We start from the raw sequence: 20,900 nt of genomic DNA, 5'->3' as shown, positions 1-20,900 counted from the left end.
AGGCTGCTCTCCATCACTATTCCCTTCTCCCTGACCATGAAACTATGTGAGGTCTAGCCAATGTGTGGGACAGACTGACAAGTCCCCATGGCAGCCAACAGCAGCAGCTTAGTGGCAGGGAAAAAGAAACACTCAATAAGGAATCTTCAGAAAGAATTAGAGGAAGAATAAATTTGCAGTCTTAAAAATACAAGAAGGTTTAGGTTCACACTGTTCCCCTTGTCACTGACATCTTTGTCTTTTGAGTAAGTCCAGGGAAATCCTGTTCCTAGTTCTGACAGCAATATTTCCACTGATTTTGGCAAGAGTCTGCAGTGTCACCCTCTGTATACTCAGACTTTGTGTCTGCTGTGCTTGCAGTTGGCATGACTGAAAACTATGGGCCAGAACATCAACAGGGGCAATCTGGTGTAACATCCCATACCCAGCTCAGGATCTGGTTTTGCCTTTGCTAATTACCCTTTGTGGCTTCACAAAGACACCACCACAAGCCTGGCAAAACTGACTGCAAAACCAGAAAGGTGTGAAGAAACAATTTTAATTCCAAAATCTGATGCTGCTTTCGGCAAGGTATTATTGTAAAACACTTGACAGCATCTGATCTCCCATTCCCCTCCCACCCCAGAGGCTGCCTTTGCTCTGCACCCCACTCAGGACTCTGGCCAGGGCAGCTCATCCTGCTCTCTGCAGAGCAGTGGCCCCACAGGAGCAACACGTCCGCATTGATGTTATGGATGTAAACACTCCTCCTCACTTAGAAATAGCTATCATCGATCCAAATTTGATGTGGGAGTGAATTCGGAAAGGAAGGACATGACCAGCAGATGATACAGGGATGCTTTATTGAACTATGCAGTGAAAGAAAAAGGAGGGAAGAAGAGAGTCCCATGGGAGAGAGATCTGCATAGAAGAACGAGCGATGTCTGACTGTGCCGTGGTTTCACCATCAGAGATACCAGCAGCATGACATGGGCTTCCCACCAGCTGTAAAAACAGCATGCATCCCTAATTCTGATTCTGGATGTCCCTCCGACATTTCACTTCGCAGCCCTGTAGCTATATCTGCCCTCATATTGTTTTCCACGCTTGGGAGATTAGCCTCACAGAGGTGTGCCTGTCCACATGTCACTCGCAGTGCAGAAGCGCCCACAAATCCGTTCAAGATTTGGCCTTTCGTAATGGCTCTTATTTAGTTGTATAATTTCTTCTAAACCTAGACCCCTAGATCACAGCAGGAGGGAAAAGCAAAATGAGCTTTCACTGTGGAGAGAGACAGAAAACTGGCCAGGATTCCCCATCGAGTCACAGAAACACCCAGAGGCTCTGACCAGAAGAGATCAGAGCCCTGGTGTGTCTGCATAGTCCCCAGACCGTCGTGCAAGGTAGTCGGTGTCCCAGTGAGCTTACTAGCTCCCAGCCCAGCCGGGATAAGGCAGTCATCTGCCAGGCACACTTCATGGGCTGCAGCTTCCACAGCAGCTAGGAGTGGGGTGTGTATTTTGGGAAGGTGCAGCTCAAACCCAGGGAATTCTGTGAGGCTGGAAAATAAAACAGGGTTTAATCAAAACAGTGCAGGTCTTGCAGGGCATGTTATGGTCTTCCCTAGTGTTCTAATGGCCTGCGACCAAGTCATCATCTTTCTTCCTTCAAAATGCTCACCTGGTTTCACCAGTCTCCTCTTTGGACATTGAGACCAGAATGGAAGAATTTTGGCAGGTCAGGTATTGAGATTTTTCTCATGGACTGTCATGACATTATACTTCGCAGTTCTGTCTCCTTTTTTTTTCTGGTTTTGTATGTGTGTGTGTCTGAGAGAGAGATGCGTTTGCATGTGTTCAGCAGACAGGTAGCTTTAATTCACCCGTCACCAGTTTCGATCACAGCACAGGCTGCAATTGCTGGACATGCGTGATGGCTGCAGTTGATGTGAATGGCTCACAGCGACACACCTTCAGTGAAGCAGCTGGGTATTGCAAAGCTGGATATTACCTTGGTGCCAGTTCAGAGACACCTGCAGGTCCCCTTCATGTGTCCCTGCACAGGAAAGCCATGGCTGCATGTTAGCTGGGGGGCACAGTCCGAGCAGGAGGTGATGAGCACCTTCATGGGAAACGTGGCTCTGCTTTCAGCCATTGGGATGGGCAGCAGGGAGACACCATCTGGCTTTTGGATGTGCTGCAGTACTCAGCATCTTTTCGGGATTAAGCCCTTCATTACCCACCCAAGGTGCTTCAGATTATGCATAGGCTGTTCTAATGAAAAAGCGGAAATATCTGGCCCAAGTCCCACTACCTCAAAGCAGACACCACGGAAGGATCTCAACAGACTCAGAGCACAGCATCCCAACCAGAAGGCATGACATGCTTGCTTTACACCTATGCACCTTAGCAGCACACCTCCTCTGAAGTAGAGATAAGGATCAGGTCTCCATAATTGTGTTTTTTGTACAATAAGAGGATGATATTCTTCAAGTGCCATAATCAAATCCCAACTCAAAAGAACATGCACAAAGGAAATAAGTAATCTTCCCAGTATTTACATTCATTACATCGAGTAACTCTGTGCTGGGCACTTCTCAGAACTAAGTTTTGAAGGGCAAACATGATTTGAGCGGGTTTGTTCGAGGGCAGGCACAAAAAATAGTTTGGACAAGTTAAGAACAAACCTGAAGTCTCAGCTGCAATCTAAAATTGGGTTTCAAAGTGCAAAAATAATGTAAATATTCAGGCAATTATTTTGTCTTCTTTTAGTGTTGATTGCTTCTGTCTTTCCACACTCCAGCTTGTTCTGGAAGCAGAAACATTAGGAACTTTAACAAGTTCATTAAGTTTATAAAGAAGACCTGGTCCAACTGAAATTTGCAAGTCCACGGAATAAAAATCAGTCAAACAAGACTAAAAGTTCACTCAATCTTTTTATAAAACAAAACATGGGCCAATTCAACTGTGAAATTCCAGTCTGGGGACAGATTTTGGATACTGCAAATGCCTTGGCTTTGTGATCACACTTCACTGCAGCTTATTGCTGAAAAAGAGCAGTCACAAAGCTTTGGCCCAGATCAGCAAGTTAAATTCCTTCTCAAGGGCTACGAAGTCCTTGTGAGATCTTGGTAGGCTGGGATACCAGGGCTCTGCATCTGGTCCTTCTGTTCATCTGCTAGTGTTGTCAAAAGTCATTTCCCCTTCAGCTTCTGCAATGGGGCAGGTATGTAGCCCATGAAGTTACTGGTGGCAAGCACGGAACCTGGCTTTGATAGTTTTCCTCCAGGTGAGATGAAAGGGAATGTTCACCAGGTGATGCTATCATTATCAGGCAGCTGCCAGGATTGTCTGGGCACATTGTACTGGACTTTCAACTCCCAACAGGGAGCACCGGCAGTTTTTCCCATGTATAATTTGTGACGCATACCCAGTGAGTCACTCCTAACAAATAAAGTTCTTCAATGGCAGCAATACCACCCCATTACTCCCCCGAGCATAACAGCAAGATAGTGAAGCCAGTCTAATTACCTCTTCCCTCAACTAATGATCATTCATTGGATTTGAGATGACTCATAGCTGGCCTTTGATCATCACCAGTCCTGCACACCGCTCCTTCCTGGGAGGATGAGAATCGCCATGGTTGCACAAAGGACTTGGCTGGCTTGCGAGACTCTTACCCAGCGGCTGAGATGAGGTTTGCCAGGGCAGGTGGTGGGGGTGCCAGGCTGTCCCCATGCCGCAGCAACAGGATGACATGCATGGCTGAATGTGGTGCGGCTGTTTTGATGTAAGCTAAATACACCTCCCCACTGCCAGACCTTGCTGTGGTCAGACGAAGGGCGAGGGGCAGCTGCAGGAGGCAGGAGGAAGAAATGCGGCTGCTTCCAGCTTCTCTTGGTGAAAACTCACCACTTCACCTTTGCAAGCTGTAACAACCATGGCAACAAGGCCAGTTACACAAAAAATGAAATGGGTTCAAGGCCCAACATCAAAGGGGAGCAGTTTCTACCCACACTGCTCTCAGAGCATGAGGCTCCACAGCAAATTTGTGGTTAGCCTGCTGAAAGCGCCCAGCCAGTCTGTTCTTGTCAACAAGGAAATTCCTGTCCTTGGGTTTTTGCGTCTTTTTGTTTGGTTTGTTTTTTTTTGTTGTTTTGTTTTGTTTTTTACTGCTCTGTCTAATCTACAGAGTGTTTGTGGCAAATTAAGCAAAGCCCAGGTGCTATTGGGCCTTCTCCTCTTATAGCCCATCATGCCCTGCAAAAAAGCAGCAGTGGAGCTTAAGATCACAATGTTTCTGGGATTTGAGTAGCATGACCAGCATCAAATGTCTGCCCTCCCTTCATTATTTTTAATGGCTCCACATGCCTGGGGTTTTCACTTTTTCATGTCATTTATCAGCCGGTTATGTGTGAAGGAGTAAAATATAGTCACTATTGCCCCCCACTTGCACTGACTCCCAACATCTGTATCCCAAGCAAGGTCAGTGAGGAAACACAGGCCTGAACATGAGGGAGAACTCAATGACTAGGAAGGGAGGAAAACATCATTTGCTACAGGAAAAGCCCTACCTATGGCTATGTTCCTCCATGATTTAACAAAGGATGCTGTTTCTCACCATGTTATGAAGCTGGCTTTTTACTAGTCCTGAGCTGGGGGTGCTGGGGGGAGTTCTCATGCAGGTGTTATCACACAGAAGTTCAGGGTTGCATCCTGCTGTGCCTTCTGCTCAAGGTCACCCTACATCCTCACTGCAGATGGGAAGTGGAGCATGACTCAGGGATTCTGCATCAGCTGGTCCTCTCCACTCCTCTGTCCAAAGCAGTATTTTCAGTTGCAGGAGCCTTTGAGCATGTGCACAATGAATCCAGGATTGAAATGGTGCAGCAAGGAAGACCTGGGAGGTATCTAGCACATATTCAGCATCTCACACCACTGCACAGTGCAGGGAAGAGAAACATGTGCTGTGGTTCAGCTGTAAAGCCCCCAGGCTCCCCTCTAGCACAGCAACTCCCTCCTTCTCATCCCCCCCAAAAAAAGCTGGGAGAAGAGCAGGACTCATGAATGATCAGGAGACACCAAGATGAACGATAACTAATAGTGTCTGTAGTTGTGTACCATGTTTCTGCACAGGACATTGTTGTATTTTGTATTCTGACTTTGAGATTCTCTCCCCTATTTTTCCTAAATGGCAGCATCAGCATTAATTGCAAAGGGCTGTGTGGGAGTTCCAATTAAGCAGCTTTCACTGAACGGTACCAGGAAATATTTTAAACCCTTTATGGGGTTATGCATATTTTTAACTCTTGGAATAAACTTTGTTTCCAGGGAAGTACATTGGTGATAAGACCAGCTCTGTACATAAAGACAAACCCATTTTTTTTAGGTAGGAGTAATTTGATGTTTGAAGTGAGCAGGAAGCATATAGCCTCGCAGTGTATTTGCGTTAGTGTCAGCCTCCCCAGTAGCATAAATTGTAGCACCATAGAACAATATTTATTCTCTGAAATCAGAAACATATCTCTATGCTAAGGCAGACCCACAACTTCTAGGTAACGTTTTGGTTGCTACAGAATCCATCTTCTGCTGCAAAACTTCACTAAGGAATTCAGAGACTTTCCAGCTGAAATAAATATTCTTTCTTTTTAAAAGTGGAACTGACACTCATCTGTCTCCCTGAGTTTGGAAGAGGCCGCCAAGGAACCAGTAAGACAAACATTGCAAGGTGCCACAACTACACTGCAAGCATGACAATGCTTCACGTTCCTGTCAAAGTCTTGAACCCCCAAACCTTTACACAACAAGCTCAGCTATTTACAGAGAAAAATGATGTTTCTTCCTCTCAGTTTCAGATAAAGCTTTAAAAGTGCTGGCACAAAAAGCTCAAGAACTAGAAGGTAAATGAAAACATGATTAATCACATCACTTTTTGAAGTCGCGTTGTATTCTGACTCCCGAGTCTGATCCTATGGCTTTCAACACTCTCACATATGGAAGTGCTGACAGCTCCAGCACAACCAAGTTCCTCAGGCTGCCCAGCCTGGAACTGCTCACCCAGCCCTGCAGTGAGAAGAGCCCGGCTGCCCTACTGCAGGGACTTCCAGCCTTCCCACAGCAGCTTTACCACATCAGCATGGACTGCACATGGGAGAAAAACAAAAGGGGGGATTGATGCAGGATTTTCAGCTGTGACACGTGAAATTGAAAGTGCAGGGAAATGGCATAAATGGACACTGAGACAGGGACGAGACAAAGGATAAGCAACACTTTATATTATTAACACATCTGGTTAATTCAATGGATCTGCTGTTTGTGTTTGTTGTTTCGTTTTGGTTTTTCCTTGATGGGAAATAAGCTGCCACAAGATTTTTAATTTTATGCATCAGAGCCCTGGTTGCCATCCAGAAGAGCAGACCTTGATGACAGGGTCTTGCCTCACATCCAAGATGACAATGCACAAAGGCTGGTGTTAGCAGCATTTCTTCTGGGTACCATACAAGATATCCAGACGAGATGAGGGAGACAGAGGCTTCACACCTTTTGCTGGAGAGCTGTTACCACTGCTGTGCTACCGCTGGCCTGTGGGTTTATTGGTCCTCCCTCAGCCAGGACTCAGCATCACTGTTAGAGTCCAGTGGGATGTGGTATTGGAAAGTGATAACCAAACATTCAATAAATAGGGAGGAGACCAACAGTTAAAGCCATCATGTGTGTCCCGATCAATCCAGAGATGCAGCCTGGTAATCTTTTGGGCAAGGTGCTGAGAGTATTTGAACTCTGTCAAGTTGCAGTCACTTTGACTTGGCTGTCAAAGCGTTAACTCACATTACTAACAGATTTTGAAACACTCCTCAAGCTTTTACTTACAGGGGCTACACCACCACTAGTGACACGTCAGCCCAGCTAAACCTAGGCTGGATCTAGTCTACTGGATCTAGTCACGCTTTGGTATTATGGTGGTCTCCCCTCTGCAGTGTGAACCGAGGACAATAAAACACAGCCTCAGAGAAAGACATGAAAACCTCTTGGAGGCTTTGGAAAAGAGGTATTTGCACTAGATGAAAGCAAAGACCTTTGGGCATGATGAAAAGTTGAGATGGAGGGAAGTTCAAAGCAACAGTGGAAGGAATGGATTGGGAAGAGGGCAAATAGAAAACAGGAAGTGGGCAGACCAAAAAAAAAGAAGAGAGAGAGAGAGCGAGGGAGAAGCATGCCACTAACAGGAAAATGTAGCTGGATCTGGAAAGCATCATTAGCGTACAGGCACAAACACAACCTCAATCATTGTCATTTACTTTAGCATTTTATTTGCTGCTCCATCACAGTTGCTGTCCTGTTCCAAAACTTAACAGTTCCTATTAAAAACATGTTTAGGTAGACTGCCAGTGTCCAAACTTTTTTTTTGCTTTTTTTTTTCCTTTTTTTTTTTTTTTTAATATAAAAGGTGAATTTGGGTCTAGACTGTCTGGAGACAAGGATTTCAGAAAACACTCCTTGTTCTCCCCTCATCCTTCCCTAACCCCAGCAATGCCCATCTGATGGGCTCTGCATCATGGCACCTGCCAGGAAGTTGGTAATACAGGATGGTTTTGATCTTCTACCTTTCCGCTCAACCAAACTTCCTGTATTTACCCTCTCATTCCGAGAGAGAGAGAAACAAAAGCAAAAAAGAAAGCAAACATGGAGATCTCTGAAAGCTGAATTGTTATCTGAGGAGTCACAGAAAGATCAACATTGACTTTCACTGACGGCTGCCCCCAGCCCAGGCTGTACCTGTCCGGGTCTAGAGCCTGGGCAGCACTACAGCACAGTTAACTCTCCAGCAGCCAGACAGGTCTGCAGTGCTTCCCCTTAACCCAAGCCCTCCTTTTCTAAGAAATCAAGTATAATAAGTTTCTGCTGTGTCTGAGCAAAGACCAATCTCAGAATTCACACCATTAAATGATAAAGTGTAGGAAACTAAACTTTGTTGCCTGAGAGCCTTTTCTGACCTGTCTCTCTGCTGTTCCCAAAAGCGGAAGTTAAAAAAAATTAGAAAAAACGGCGCAGTGTGTTCAGCTGCATTTCTCTGGTCTAGACGTTGCCCCAAAGTACTCAGGGAGACCTGAGTCCCTGGGTCAGCCTGCCTGACCCAGGACATCCAGAGTGCTCCCATTGCAATGGGGCTTCTGGCACTCCAGAGGGGGAGCTGCTACTTTGATGGGGGACCAGGAAAACTGGTGGCACAGACCAGGCTCCCTCATCCACTGCTTCATCCCAGCCCTCAGAAGGGGCTTTTCCTTGCCTTAGGACAAGGTACTTTGCAGGTGACAGAGTGTGGAGAGGGGATGTCCTTGGTCTGCCTGCAGTCTTTGGGCATGCGAAGAGCTGAGATTAACCTGAATGACCCTGTGTTCCCAGGAGAGACACTGTGAGTCAGAGTGAGTCAGCTCCCATACGACCGCCCTTTCCGCTCTCAGCTGCATGAGAAACACTGTATTATTGATGGCAAGCTTAATGAGGTGGTGGAAACGGTGATGGAGAACAACTGTACTCCACAGTGGTGTGCATGCAGGCTTTGGCACCCAGAAACACCCCATATCATCTTCCCCACTGCCTGCAGAGATGATGTGTGTCCCACTGAATGAAGGAGATTTCCAACCAGGCTTGCTCCTCCTGAGAGCTGACTGTCCAGAGATGTTTCTTCCTCATGCAAGAGGACTGGCTTTCCCTTTTCCCACCAGTAAGCTAACCAAGACCCTCCAAGGCAGGACCCCTATGGAGATCCACCATCAACCCTCTCCCCATCTGCAAGAAGCTTGTGCTTTCTCCCAGCCAAAGGGGAAAAAAATCACCATCAGATATTGACTCTGCTGTAGTTCATGGGAAGTGATGAACCCACAGGAACGGATCAGGCCACAGAGAAGCACAACAGGCTTGGCCCCAGAGCCACATGCACCACAGATGGTTGTTTGCAAGGAAGGACAAGCCTGGCCCATGTTTTTATGGTTGTATTTATGCCTGGTTTATCACACATTAGTCTGTTTGAGTTGATTGCAATCAAATCACCCTGTTTTAACCTCTTTCTGTTGGAAAAAAAAATTACTCTTAGGTCAGTATCTGCAAGACCACAGAGTAAATTTGTGTGAAAACTTGGAGAAACTGTTGTTAACAACCCTGCTTGGGTTTTGCAACCAGGCAAGCAAATTTTCCTTGTGGCAGCTGCTGCTGTGTACTGCAGACTCCTTTCCTTTGGAAAGGTGGTAGTTTAAATTGGAGTTAGACATACAGTACCTGCCAAGTTCAACATGCCTCTGAGACAAACGTGGCTCTGTCTGCGAGAGGCCCCGCATCACCGAGGCTACTCAAAGGCCAGCTCAGCTATGGAAAACAGCAGGGAGAGGACTTGGCTGCGAGAAAATGCAACCGCTTCTTGTAATGTAGACATAAACTTTTCAAGGAAGGGTTGCTGGAAGGGCAGAGAGAAATGTGAAATACAGGCCTGACTATTTAAAAAAAAAAATTATTATTATTATTTTTGCAAGAGTTCATTCCCAGTTCCCCTGCACTTCACACAGGCACTGCTCTGTGCGTTGTCTTCCCCTGTGCCAGGACAGCTCAGCCTTGAGACTGGCAGGTTTCAGCCCTTTCCAGCAGTCACACCACATGCCCTAGGTTCAGAGTCTGCCTCACCATGTCCCTGTCCCCACTGAGCAATATCCTCAGCAAGAGGGGCTGGAGAACAACTGGGACCTGTACAGTCTCCAGCATCTCTGAACTGCCTCTCCTGGATGCTGCTGGAGAGAAATCAAAGCACCTCAGGCAACACCCCTGGCACAGGAGTTTGGGAGTGATCCTTCAGAGGCAAGTTTCAGCAGCATTGATTCCTTCCTTGATATTTAAAGGGAAGAGGCACCCCGACCTCCCCCAGCTACTGGGTCAGGCATTCTGGTGGAGGGCATCAGTGGATGCAGGACCCATAGCAATGCACAAGAAGGAGTGGCTTGCTCCCTCTTCCCATTCCTATTCCCGTTTGTCAGGTGGGAATGGCCACAGCTTGCCCTCTTCTTCTTCAAAGCCTGCACTAGCCCATGCTGAAGTGCCAAGCTCCTATACTCATAGGATCATAGAATCATAGATTAGTTTGGGTTGGACAAGACCTTCAAAGGTCATCTAGTCCAACACCCCTGCAATGAGCAGGGACATCTTCAACTAGATCAGGTTGCTCAGAGCCCCATCCAGCTTGGCCTTGAATGTCTCCAGGGATGGGGCATCTACCACCTCTCTGGGAAACCTGTTCCAGTACTTTACCACCCTCAATGCAAGGCTAGGGTCTGTGATTAAAGTAACATAGCCAGTAACCTGGTCATTCATAAAAGCATTCTGCCATCCTAATTATCCATCCCAATTAGCTAGCAGACCCCACCAGGAAGGGGTCTTCAAGCAAAAGAGATCCAAACCTCTCTAGGCAGAAACTCTTTTAAAGGAGGCCCTACACAGCCACAGTACATGGAGATCCCCGAAATGTGATGCCAGAAGAAAGAGCAGAAACCATGGGAGATAGGATACATGTCTTTTTTGTCAGTCCTTCACATTTTAGGCATCCAGAAGCAGCAGCACAAGGTCTTGTTTAACTGAAATTAATCTAAATGTTCCTTGTGTGACAGTAAAAGATGAAGCTGAAAAAACAGCTTTTCCAGGCTGGTATGTGAACCAGTCCCACATCATGGAGTGAGGGATGTGGTCAAAGGGGATATGCTGCTAATGCTAAATCTGCTCCAAGGAGCAGTTTTAGGAACACAGTGATAGCTTTGCTCCCTTCTTCTACATCCTTAGCACTCCTTCCCAGGACCATGTTACAAGCTCAGCCCTAAATCCTTCAATGTTTTCTGCATGAGCAGGTCACTACTCCTGGGCAAAACCCACTGGATCTCAGTAGCCCTCCTGGGGCTGAACAGTGGACAGCTGTTGGCCAGAAAGGACAGAGATGCTGGGAAGAGAAAGGAAGGGGAAACAGGTATGGAAACATATGGATACACTGCAGCTGAGGGTATGCCCATTCAGACAGCAGATGCTACCAGGTTTAGCGACTTGATGAAATGAAAAAGGGATGGCATTAACCTGCTGGGTGATGACCTTTTGACAAAATGGTCTGTCCTTTGAAAAGTCTAACACACAAAAAAATGAGACTTTCTATGGAAATGCATCCATGTTTACAAACGTTTCCTTCAGTCCTTGCCTAGACCTGGTCTTGCCTGACTTGTCTTGCTTGTTCTCCTTCTCCACATGGTTTCACCTGGAAAAGCTCCAGAGAAGCTCCACAGTTTGAGCATTGTGGATCTGTGTGTTGCATCCCAGCTGAGTGCCCCAGCTGCTGGGCAGGTTTTTTCTCCATTTTATGTCTCCTTCTCTGTCTTTCCCTGCCATCCAGCACCCAAGCAATTTTCCTAATTTTCTCTGCCCTTATGACTCACTCTCAGACTACCAGTAGACCCAGTTGAATTATTCACTGCAGTCATTATCATCAGACCAGCCTATTTGCTGAGCCAGCCCTGATGGGTGAATATATTTGTCATTCCTAAGTATTTGCCAAAATAGCCTAGGTGAGCCATTTACCCCAGAGCCATTCGTAGTAGCTATTTGTTTTCCTCTCCATTAAAACTCGTGTCTTCTGTAATGGCCAGTGCAAGCCCTGTGCAGTGCTGAAACCCCACTCAGGTGCTGTTTTGAGCACTTTGGTGCAGAGCACATTCCCCTGACCCATTTCTGCCTTAGCAACCTATCTGTGCTGCCAGGATGGCACGACACAGCTTGGCAGAGTGCAGCACTGGCTCCCAGAGGCAGAGCTGTAACTCCTCACATTAATGCTTTTCCCCTCTATAACTATTACTATATATATATATTTTTTGTTGTTGTTGTTTAATTGTTCTCTCAGGTCATAGCTCTTCCTGGCTATGGGTGCCAGAGTTATGAGGATTTTCTGTTTGCTTCTTCAAAAGTGCACGTGCATATGGGTGGAGAAAAAGTACTAAATGCCAAAGATTATATTTCTCCAAGTGTTGTTGTAGGCTCTATGGTTACGGTCAGAGAGAGCAAAGGAAATACAAATGCTGAAGTGGCTGTAGGAGCTATAACTGAGCCTCTGTGCACAAAACTGGCGTGTATTTAACAAGAGTGGCTTTAGGCTAGGTGATGTGTTTGAAAATATGACTCGTGCACAGTGGTGAAGCCTAATCTATTGGGGGAGTCATTTCTGGTGAGAGCTGCCTGAAAACAAAATGTGGTGCTTCCATTACCTAAACCCTGGTAAGGATGTGCAACATTCTTAGTTACACAGAGTCCTTTATAGTCACCATGTATCTTATATTTCCTAACAATGCAATATATGTTTAATATAAATTAAGCTACTAACTCTGCACGTGTACTGCAATTTGATGGATTCACCCTCTACTAAATAGGGGGTAATGTGGCAAAAAAATTGCTATTAGTGATATTTTTGTTGTAAATCCTGACAAGTTAAAAAATGCCCTCAGCTAGACAGCCAACTTTTGATAAAAAATAATAACATTTAAGCCAGAAAGTGGCAAAGCTAAGCCCTGCAAAGGTAAATAAAACTCAGCTTTTGAGGTGGGTGGTGTTTGAAAGGAGGCCTGGATTAGCCAGACAGCACTAACTTCATTCTTTCAGACTCCATGACCATGAGGATCCCCCTGTGTGATGGCTGTTACACATACGACAGAAGAGACAAACTACTTGAAACCTCTTCCAAACTTAAGCCCACAGAAGTCAAAGCTGATTACACCAGATGTGCATTTGGCCCACAGAAAAGCAGATGATTAATTATCTTCTTTGCTTGCAAGACAGAGGCTCCAGCCTCGGATGTGGTCAGAGCATGCGGTCAGCGTGAGGACCACATTCATGAAGGATGCAGGAGGTCAACACTAAAGCCATCCTTCCCTGGCATGCATACTCACATCCCCTCCCAGTATCTTTTCCCATTCTCTGTTCCTTGCAGCTATCCCTGGATCACAGAGTCTGTTTCTGACCAGCTGCTTCAACCATTCTTCGATGAAAGAGGGGCAATCAGCCTCACACGCAGCATTGGCGGCAGGATGCACATAGGCAGGTGCTCCAGAGCTGCTGACCCACTCGCAGTTCACACTGATTTACTTTCTGTCCATACCTTCATAGTAGGATAACTTTGCCTGGCTGGAGAGGACTCTACTTTCAGTGTGCCTCCCTCAGGGCCACAGAGCAAATAATAAAAACAGAGTGTGTCAAGACATCAGATTTCAGAGGTTCTGCCCATAAATTTTAGCCTCTGATAATGAGTTTTTGCAAACAGGTGATAAAATGCAATTGCTCCCTCCATTTTAAGTGAGAGTGGTGTACAATAATCACCCCCTAGAAGAAGAAATATATTGTTCCACAGCTCGATATATTCATAGTTTTAGACCTGCGCATTGCATTAAATGAGTTGCTATCAATCAGTTAGGAAATGTTTTAGGTCTGTGAAGCGTGCCATGTTTTAGAGAACCAAAGGATGTACTGCAGAGCCCTTCATCATGAGGACAGAGACACTGCTCTGGGAAATGGTTGTTTCCAAAGATAAAGCCTCATGGATCAAAACTCAACCCAAGAAATAACAGTAAAATTATACTGATGCTCTGAAATGGCCCTGGACCAGCTCCCAGAAACACACCATTAACAAAGGCATTGCAGGAAGTCTCCACTCACTGCCCTGCATGGTGGGTCCCTGCTTTCCTCCCTCTCTTCCTCTGCATGGGCAGGAACCCCGGTGATACAGGCAGTAATTCTGCCCAAGCAGAAAGGCAAATTTCTATCACATGGAGACTTTTATCACGGAAGGGAGAACTTAACCACAAGACCTATTTCTTTGAATAAATGAGCCAGTTTTGAAATTTATAGTTGTTAAACTTCAGTGGCTACTTCTCACATTTGCCTCAAATTTGCACTGAAACTGTAACAGTCTTGTGCACCGGATCTCCAGAGATCTTTAAGTGCAACTTGGATGTTAATGCAAGGTGGCAATATACCTCTGAGGGGAATCAAATCCTTTCTTGACTTGATCCTGCATCAGAGACTACTCCAGGAGCTAGGTGAGCACACCAGTGTGGTGGGAGGTATAGCATAAATACCATCATGTTTCCCCATCCTTCCCTGTAATCAGATCCCAAGGATCCATCTTGGAACTCCCTACAAGTTCAAAATGTGTCTTTATAGAGAAATTATGACAAAATAAATCAAGTGTTGAATGCAAATCTCCTTTGCCATTGTAGAAAAGCTGCCTTAGTACACGTCCTTCTTCCAGAGCAGAACTGTTCAGAGGCACCACTGTGGAACAAAGTTGGTGTTCATGGACCAGATCTTGACAGGCATTCACAGGACAAGATTAGTGTTACACTCCTGCTGACACCCTGGTTGAAGTATGCTGAGGAGGTACTGCTAGAAGAAAAAAGGAATATGACATCACCTTTTCTAGGCATGGCTTTGTAAATTTAAATCAAAGAAAGCTCCCTAAGCCTCATAGACCGAGATCAGAAACGCAAAGCAAATTACTCAGCTTTGAATGGACAGAGGGCAAGTAGAAAAGACTGGCAATGACACAAATTTCCTACATTCCACTGCTATTGCATGTCAACTTCCACTTAAAATACATGATTCTGAAGTAAGAGATCACAAAAATACATGGGAATCATGCAGCTGCAGCTCCAAGTTCCCTCCACTCGTTCTGCCTCTGACTGCTGTAGTTTGACGAACCCCATCACCACCCACCTCATGCCCACACGTCCTCTCAGTTGCACGCAGTGGAGCTGGGGATGAGGATGAGGAGGGACACGGGAAGGGGCCAGCAGCTGCAGGGAGAAACAGATGGCCTCAGCCTTCCCACGGCAGCTGCAGTTGCGTCTGTTTAGAAATCACTGCAAAGTGCCAATTTTCATTACACGAAGCACTGAATACTTGTCTGGTGGTAACCACATTCCATCACAAGCTAGACAAACTGGATCTTGAATGGCAACCTGGAGATTAAATGAAACTCTATTAGCCTGGGTGTATTTTCGAATCAGGTTTTAACCACTCTCTCATTTTTACACCTGAGCAATTTTCATGCAGACTCTTTCCCTGCTTAATGCTGCAAACACATAGGAAGCTGAGCCCAGAAGATCAACACAAGACAAAGTTACAGGACTTAAAGAAGACAGAGGTTGTGTGGAGTTGTATCCCCAACCCTGGATTTCTGCAGCAACCCTGCCTGGGGACTGGACAGTGACTTTATTTAAGGGTAAGGTCAGATGTCTGCACTGTCAGAAATTGCCGTTTTTTCAGCCAAGATATGGTACAAGTGCACGCTGGTCACCTTGCATAAAGAATTACTTGAAAGTGGTTACTCTCACAGGGACAAAACTCGCCTTGCTGCCCGCTCTCTCTGCACGCTTCCAAGCAGTGATCTGCAACCAACTGCAGGAAAAGGAGGGGCAGGTGAAGGAAGGGAATTGAATGCTTAAACACTTGGCTGCATATTATGAAGTGTTTTACATGTAAAATAGGTTAAAGAACATCATGAGGAGGAAAGAAAATGGAACAGCGGGATCATGATTACTGGTGTTGGTCTAACATACATTCGTAGTAAGGTCACAGCATATAGGAAAAACCTCATCTTAAGGAAAGAAAAAAAAAAAGGTTCACATCAGAGTCTTGTGTATCCAAGAGTTTTAAGTCTAGCGAAGAATTATGATCAACCTGAATGACAGCATTCGGAGCACTAGGAGAGCTCAGTGAAGCAAATCATGCTGAACTAAAATTAGCGGCGTCTAAAATTCAGCCATCTACTTGGCATCCACACACGATGCTTCCCTGATCCCAGACCCATCACATCACTCAGCTTTCCCAGTGCTGTCAGCTCTTCACTTTCAAAAGCACTGCTGAGTGAATTGCTGCTGTTCACATGCAGCCTGCACCTGCTTGGAGGCTGCAAGCCCAATTGCTAGACGTGTTTTGGGCTTTTTTTTTTCCCCAATATTTCCTCCAGTGTCTATTTGCTGATTGTTTTCCAGGCAGCTGGAATTCAAGATGTGAAGTGGGGACTGTCTGTCAGTGAAAGGATGGAAAAAGACCACAGATAACAGGACAAGATCATAGGTCTGGAAATACTCTGAAATCCAACATGTCTCAAAATGTGCATGAATCATGTCCTAAGAAAAGCAAGGAGGGGTTTACCATGGCCTACAAGCTATAGGGAAGTAAGAGATGAGTTAGGGTCTGCTTCTAGGGAACTTAGCACAGAGAATGAGTGTGGAAGTAAAGTTTTGTTACTCTGCTCTCCATCCTGTGTGTTTGCTGCATCTGTGCACAGAGTATGGCTGGACTCGCTCACCCTTTTCCATTCCAGGCTCACTATTCCCATTTGCTGCCTACAGTCCCAAAGGCACATGAGCTAACCCTGAACCATGCTTAAGCATTCACTGCCCTTGCCCAGGCTCATCTTCTTGGCTCACAGGGTCTGGGTGGACTGGTGTGACTGTGCTACAAACTGGTTCATCAACAGTAATCCCCAAACCAGCTCCCAGTTGGAAACTTTGAGCCCAAACCATGGCTTATCTAAGAGCCGTCAGCATGGATGGAAAGTACTCAAGCAAAGGGATCCAGTGTTTGTCACCTCACAGAGCCTGAGTGCCTTGTTCAGAGTAACTTCTCCTAAGGAGCATGAAAAGGAAAACACAGAGCTTCAGGACAGACTAACAATCTAGTTTACTACGCAGCATTCATTTCCATCTGTAGAAAACCCCTCAGAAATACTGAGAAATGTTGAATGTGGGGGGTTTTGTCTGAAGAAGCAGTAAGGTGGGAAACTTTGCAGGTGATGCACAGTGCACTGGTAACATCTAGAGAGTAAGAAAACTTCACAACACCTTGCCAAAAGGGTGGATGAGCGGCACAGTGACAGTCAAAATGCTAGGCCAGCAAGCATGTGTTGGACCAACCCATGCAAAAGGCAAACCAGAAATCTGCATCACTTCAAGAAGACACGGTAGCCAGCAGTATACCAAGGATAAAGCAGAAGGAACCCAAAGAGGGCAGAGAAAGAGGAGGAGAGACAGATTTATATATGTTACAACAGAAGAGACAAAAACAAGCTGGGGAAAAAATAAGGGTAAAGAACATAAATTAATGGCATTTAAAAGCCATGCTGAATGTCTTCTCATATCACAATGCAGACATCATTCAAAGAATCTGTCAGGGAGCAGAACAGAGACAAGAAAACACACACGTATCATGAAGCTCATGGCTATCAAGGCCACAGGTCTCTCATGACTCATGTCATGAAATCTTCATATGCACAGATAATATCAAGAGAGTTTCAGGAGCAATAAAAAGCCACATGCCCCACGATTACATCAGCGTCAATAATGGACACAAAAAGACTTCCTTCTTGTAGAAAACTCCATAACTCTACTCCGTGAGCATTTCACATGAGATACAACACTAGAGTGGAGAGGTCACTGGACTCACCTAATACAGTAATTTCTATGCTACTATTTCTTTCAGACAGCCTCAATCTTCTGATGTCTTACAGTGGAGTTTCTTCTCACCTGTACCCCCTTTCTGCACAGACACATGTTATCTGCATCCTTGTGATGCATCGTTTTCAGAGGCTTGCCCAAGTACACCATTTGAAAGAAGAACCGCAGTCAGGAGGATGAAACTGGGTGCTAACGGAGCCTGCTGTGGACTACCCAGAGGAAAAAGGTACAACTTACAGATAAGGAGCAGTGGAAGCCACAAGATGAGAGAGAAGTGAGTAAGGAAAGGACAAGGCCCTGGTCTTGGTCCTACCTCGTACAATAGCCAGCTGAGTGCTTCATTTACTCCATCTCCACATCCTCCCAGGCTCAATTTTAGGCTCTGCAAACACCTTACCTTAATAACATTTATCATTGAATGCAGAGGAGTTTGTCTGTCTGCTGAGCTCTTCTGAAGTTACTTCCCTCTCCTCCTGCACCAGCCCTGTCACCTTATTTCATGCATCTTCCCATCTCCTCAAGGAGATCACCATCAGCACTGACTTTTCCCACTCACGTTCTCCCAGCTGGACAAAGGCCCTTATCAGCTGTGAGAACAGGTCTCCATGGCTACTCTGATGCTCAGCCATGCCAAGCCAGCAGAGACTTCCACGAAAACTTGCTGCCCCAATTGCCATCTTACCTCTCCACAGAATATGAAACATGGACACATTTCATCAGGACCACCAAATTATAAATTTTATGGTGCACAGGCAGCAAGTAGGTTCTCCAGAAACTGAGAAACCAACCACATTGCTGTAAGGTAAAGCAGGGGGAGGAGAACGATTTTGCTTGGAGCATATAAAGGTTGGGTAAGAAACAGGCATAAAAAGCAGTTTCAGGCAGGATCATAGAGGCTGTTACTCCTGTATTTAGGCTGCCTAACATTTTGCATGATAAACAATTTGTGCGGGTTTCTTGAAATGCTTAGAGATTATTATTATTTGCAGGAGATCTCAAATGCAGCAGGTAGAGCCCTCAGGCTAAAGCCTTGCCTTTTCCTAGAATTGTGAATTGCTATACAAATTTTTTTAAAATAGATAAGCCATTAAAAATGTTCTGCTCCTCCTCACTCCCTCCCCCACTACTTTTCCCCCTCCCCATTTCAGTATGCCTTAGAAATCTTGTGACATGGAGCCAAAATACCCCACAGCAAAATAGTGTCACTTCTAGTGGCGCTGGGCTCGTGTGCTACTTGACCATCAGTGCCACATATTGCATCAGGGACTCTGGGGACCAAGGGCAGAGGAAAACAAAAGCAAAGGATAGAGGCAGAGGAACAAGGGCTTTGTTACAACAGCCCTTCTCAGGCCTGGCTTGAAGGGCTGTTGTTTGCCATTGGGCAATTGCATGCAAAAAACTTGCCCTGCAGGAATGTCAAGAAGGGTATGAAGTCAAACACTTGGGACTTGGGAAATACCAGCTTTCCCAGAACACTTTTTCTTCCACATATACCAGTGCTGTATTTTTCCACAGGACTTCTGCCTGATTTTCAGCCCAAAATGGAGGCAAAGGGGTATAGATTGAAGACATGAACAGTCACTTAGAGCATTTCCTAACTTACAACTGACAGACTTCATAATTTTGGGAGCTGCCTTTTACGATTTGTATGTGTCAGTATAACGTGTGCATGCACACAAATACACAAGGTAGATTTTCAGCCACGACCAGTATGCAGAGCACTGCTGGGAGCAGGGAAACCATGCAGCTTGTGCAACCTGAAGCACAAACTCATGGAGCAGAAAGATAACGCATCTCCCGCACAGGGCAGTGCTACACCCATCAGCTGAGTCACAGGGGTTAGGAACCCAGGCAACTATTTCAATCGTTTTGCACTGGCGTGGTTTCTGGGGGGCCTGGGAAAAGCAGCACAGTTACATGAGACACGAGAAAGAGGCCGCACTTCCTTCCACCATCCTCCTAAGCCTTTCCAAATTAGTGGTTTGGGCTAGTTATCTGCAGATACATCCTCTCAGTCAATGCACTGATTTAGCAGGTAACAAAGAAACCACCTTTCCTTCCTGCTCTGCATGCTTAAAGAGAGGGTAGCACTGGCCAGAAACATTACCTGACAAGACTGGACTCTCGTCAGTGCATCAGCTTCTGGCAGATTGCAGCGTCCCAGGTTTATTTGAAGTTACAGATATTTTTCCTGCTTTTAGAGAAGACTGCCAACAGTTTCTTGCAAATGTCCTCTCTGGTAGAAACAAGCCACCCAAGTCCCACGACAGTGTTAAGTCTCCTGCCTTGATAAGCACAAATCTTGTAATCAGGAGATGGTTTTGCAAAGACCCTTGGTGGCTTTCACTGCCTGGGGACAGGAGGCAGATAAGCTGTGAATTCAAGTTTTGTACAGACCATTTTCAGCTTTTCCTCTCTGGGTCACATAGACCTTTTCCTGCAGCACTGCTACTTAAAAAACAAAACAAAACAAAACAAAACAAAATAAACCCTAATCTGCTCGACAGATTTGTTGGCAAGATATGGATCTTACAGTTAATTCTGTCTGAGTAGTTGTTAGCTGTGATTATGTACATGCATGTTTTTATTTACGGAAGACTGGCACACCCATGTCTGGCTCACTTCATAGCCTTTGTTCCACAGACTTGGCAGGGATTTCTGAAAACAGGATCCCACGTTGAAACCTATTATTCCATTTGCAAATAATGAAGTTTAATTTTGCTTTCAGTAGGTATCATCCAGAGGAGTAAATCTTGTCTGTTTGAGTGTTCACAGCTCATGAACACAAGAGAGGTGTGAACACAGATCAAGCAAGCATATTTTGAAGTCAGAGTAAATACTCACAGAAATGTACTGCATTCCTCCAGTCTGGTAACCAAAGAGTGTGCTGGGCTGCTCTGTTTGCTCTGGAATGGAGTGACTCCCATCTGTGTTAGACAGAGGCTCACAGAACTGACCAAGTTATTTGTCACAAATCATTTTCAAGATTTCGGCCTTCAGCCTTCACAGTTTGTTTGCAAGCAAGGCTCTTTTTTTTAAACAAACCTCTTCTGTATTCATAACTATTCGGCAAACACTGCAGGCAAACAAATTTCAGCTTCCTGATTGTTTGCAAGCTGTGTCCATTTGCTATTATTAGTTCTGTAGCAGGGTGGTGGACTCCAAGTTCCTGCATAAGAAGAAAAAGTTCCCCCTGGGTTATGCAGAATCAGGCAGCCCAGCCTTAATCTACAATGCCCTGGTGGAAAGCACATCCTGACTGGACAAACGTACATATCCATCAACTCCTGCACTGTAAGACTTCCAGTTAACAGGTCTGCTGTAAATTCCAAGACACCCAGGAGCAACCGGTGCTGTTGTTGTGATAGTTACTTATTATATTTTTGGCTGGTGAATC

The 20,900-nt window shown here is 45.5% G+C and overlaps 1 long non-coding RNA gene across 1 annotated transcript; it reads right to left on the bottom strand.

Annotated features, from left to right (window-relative positions):
• Positions 1-362: 362 nt before the first annotated feature.
• Positions 363-16,444, bottom strand: LOC135578484 (uncharacterized). The gene is made up of 3 exons (XR_010470164.1): positions 14,757-16,444; positions 5,800-14,423; positions 363-1,538 (listed from the first exon to the last, which is right to left on the bottom strand). It is a non-coding gene; the product is annotated as an uncharacterized LOC135578484 (long non-coding RNA).
• Between the last annotated feature and the right edge of the window lie 4,456 nt (positions 16,445-20,900).

Source organism: Columba livia, chromosome 2 (assembly GCF_036013475.1).
Source record: "Columba livia isolate bColLiv1 breed racing homer chromosome 2, bColLiv1.pat.W.v2, whole genome shotgun sequence".
Taxonomy (NCBI): domain Eukaryota; kingdom Metazoa; phylum Chordata; class Aves; order Columbiformes; family Columbidae; genus Columba; species Columba livia.
Note: the sequence above shows the minus strand (reverse complement) of the source record. Positions and strands in the feature narration are given on the sequence as shown.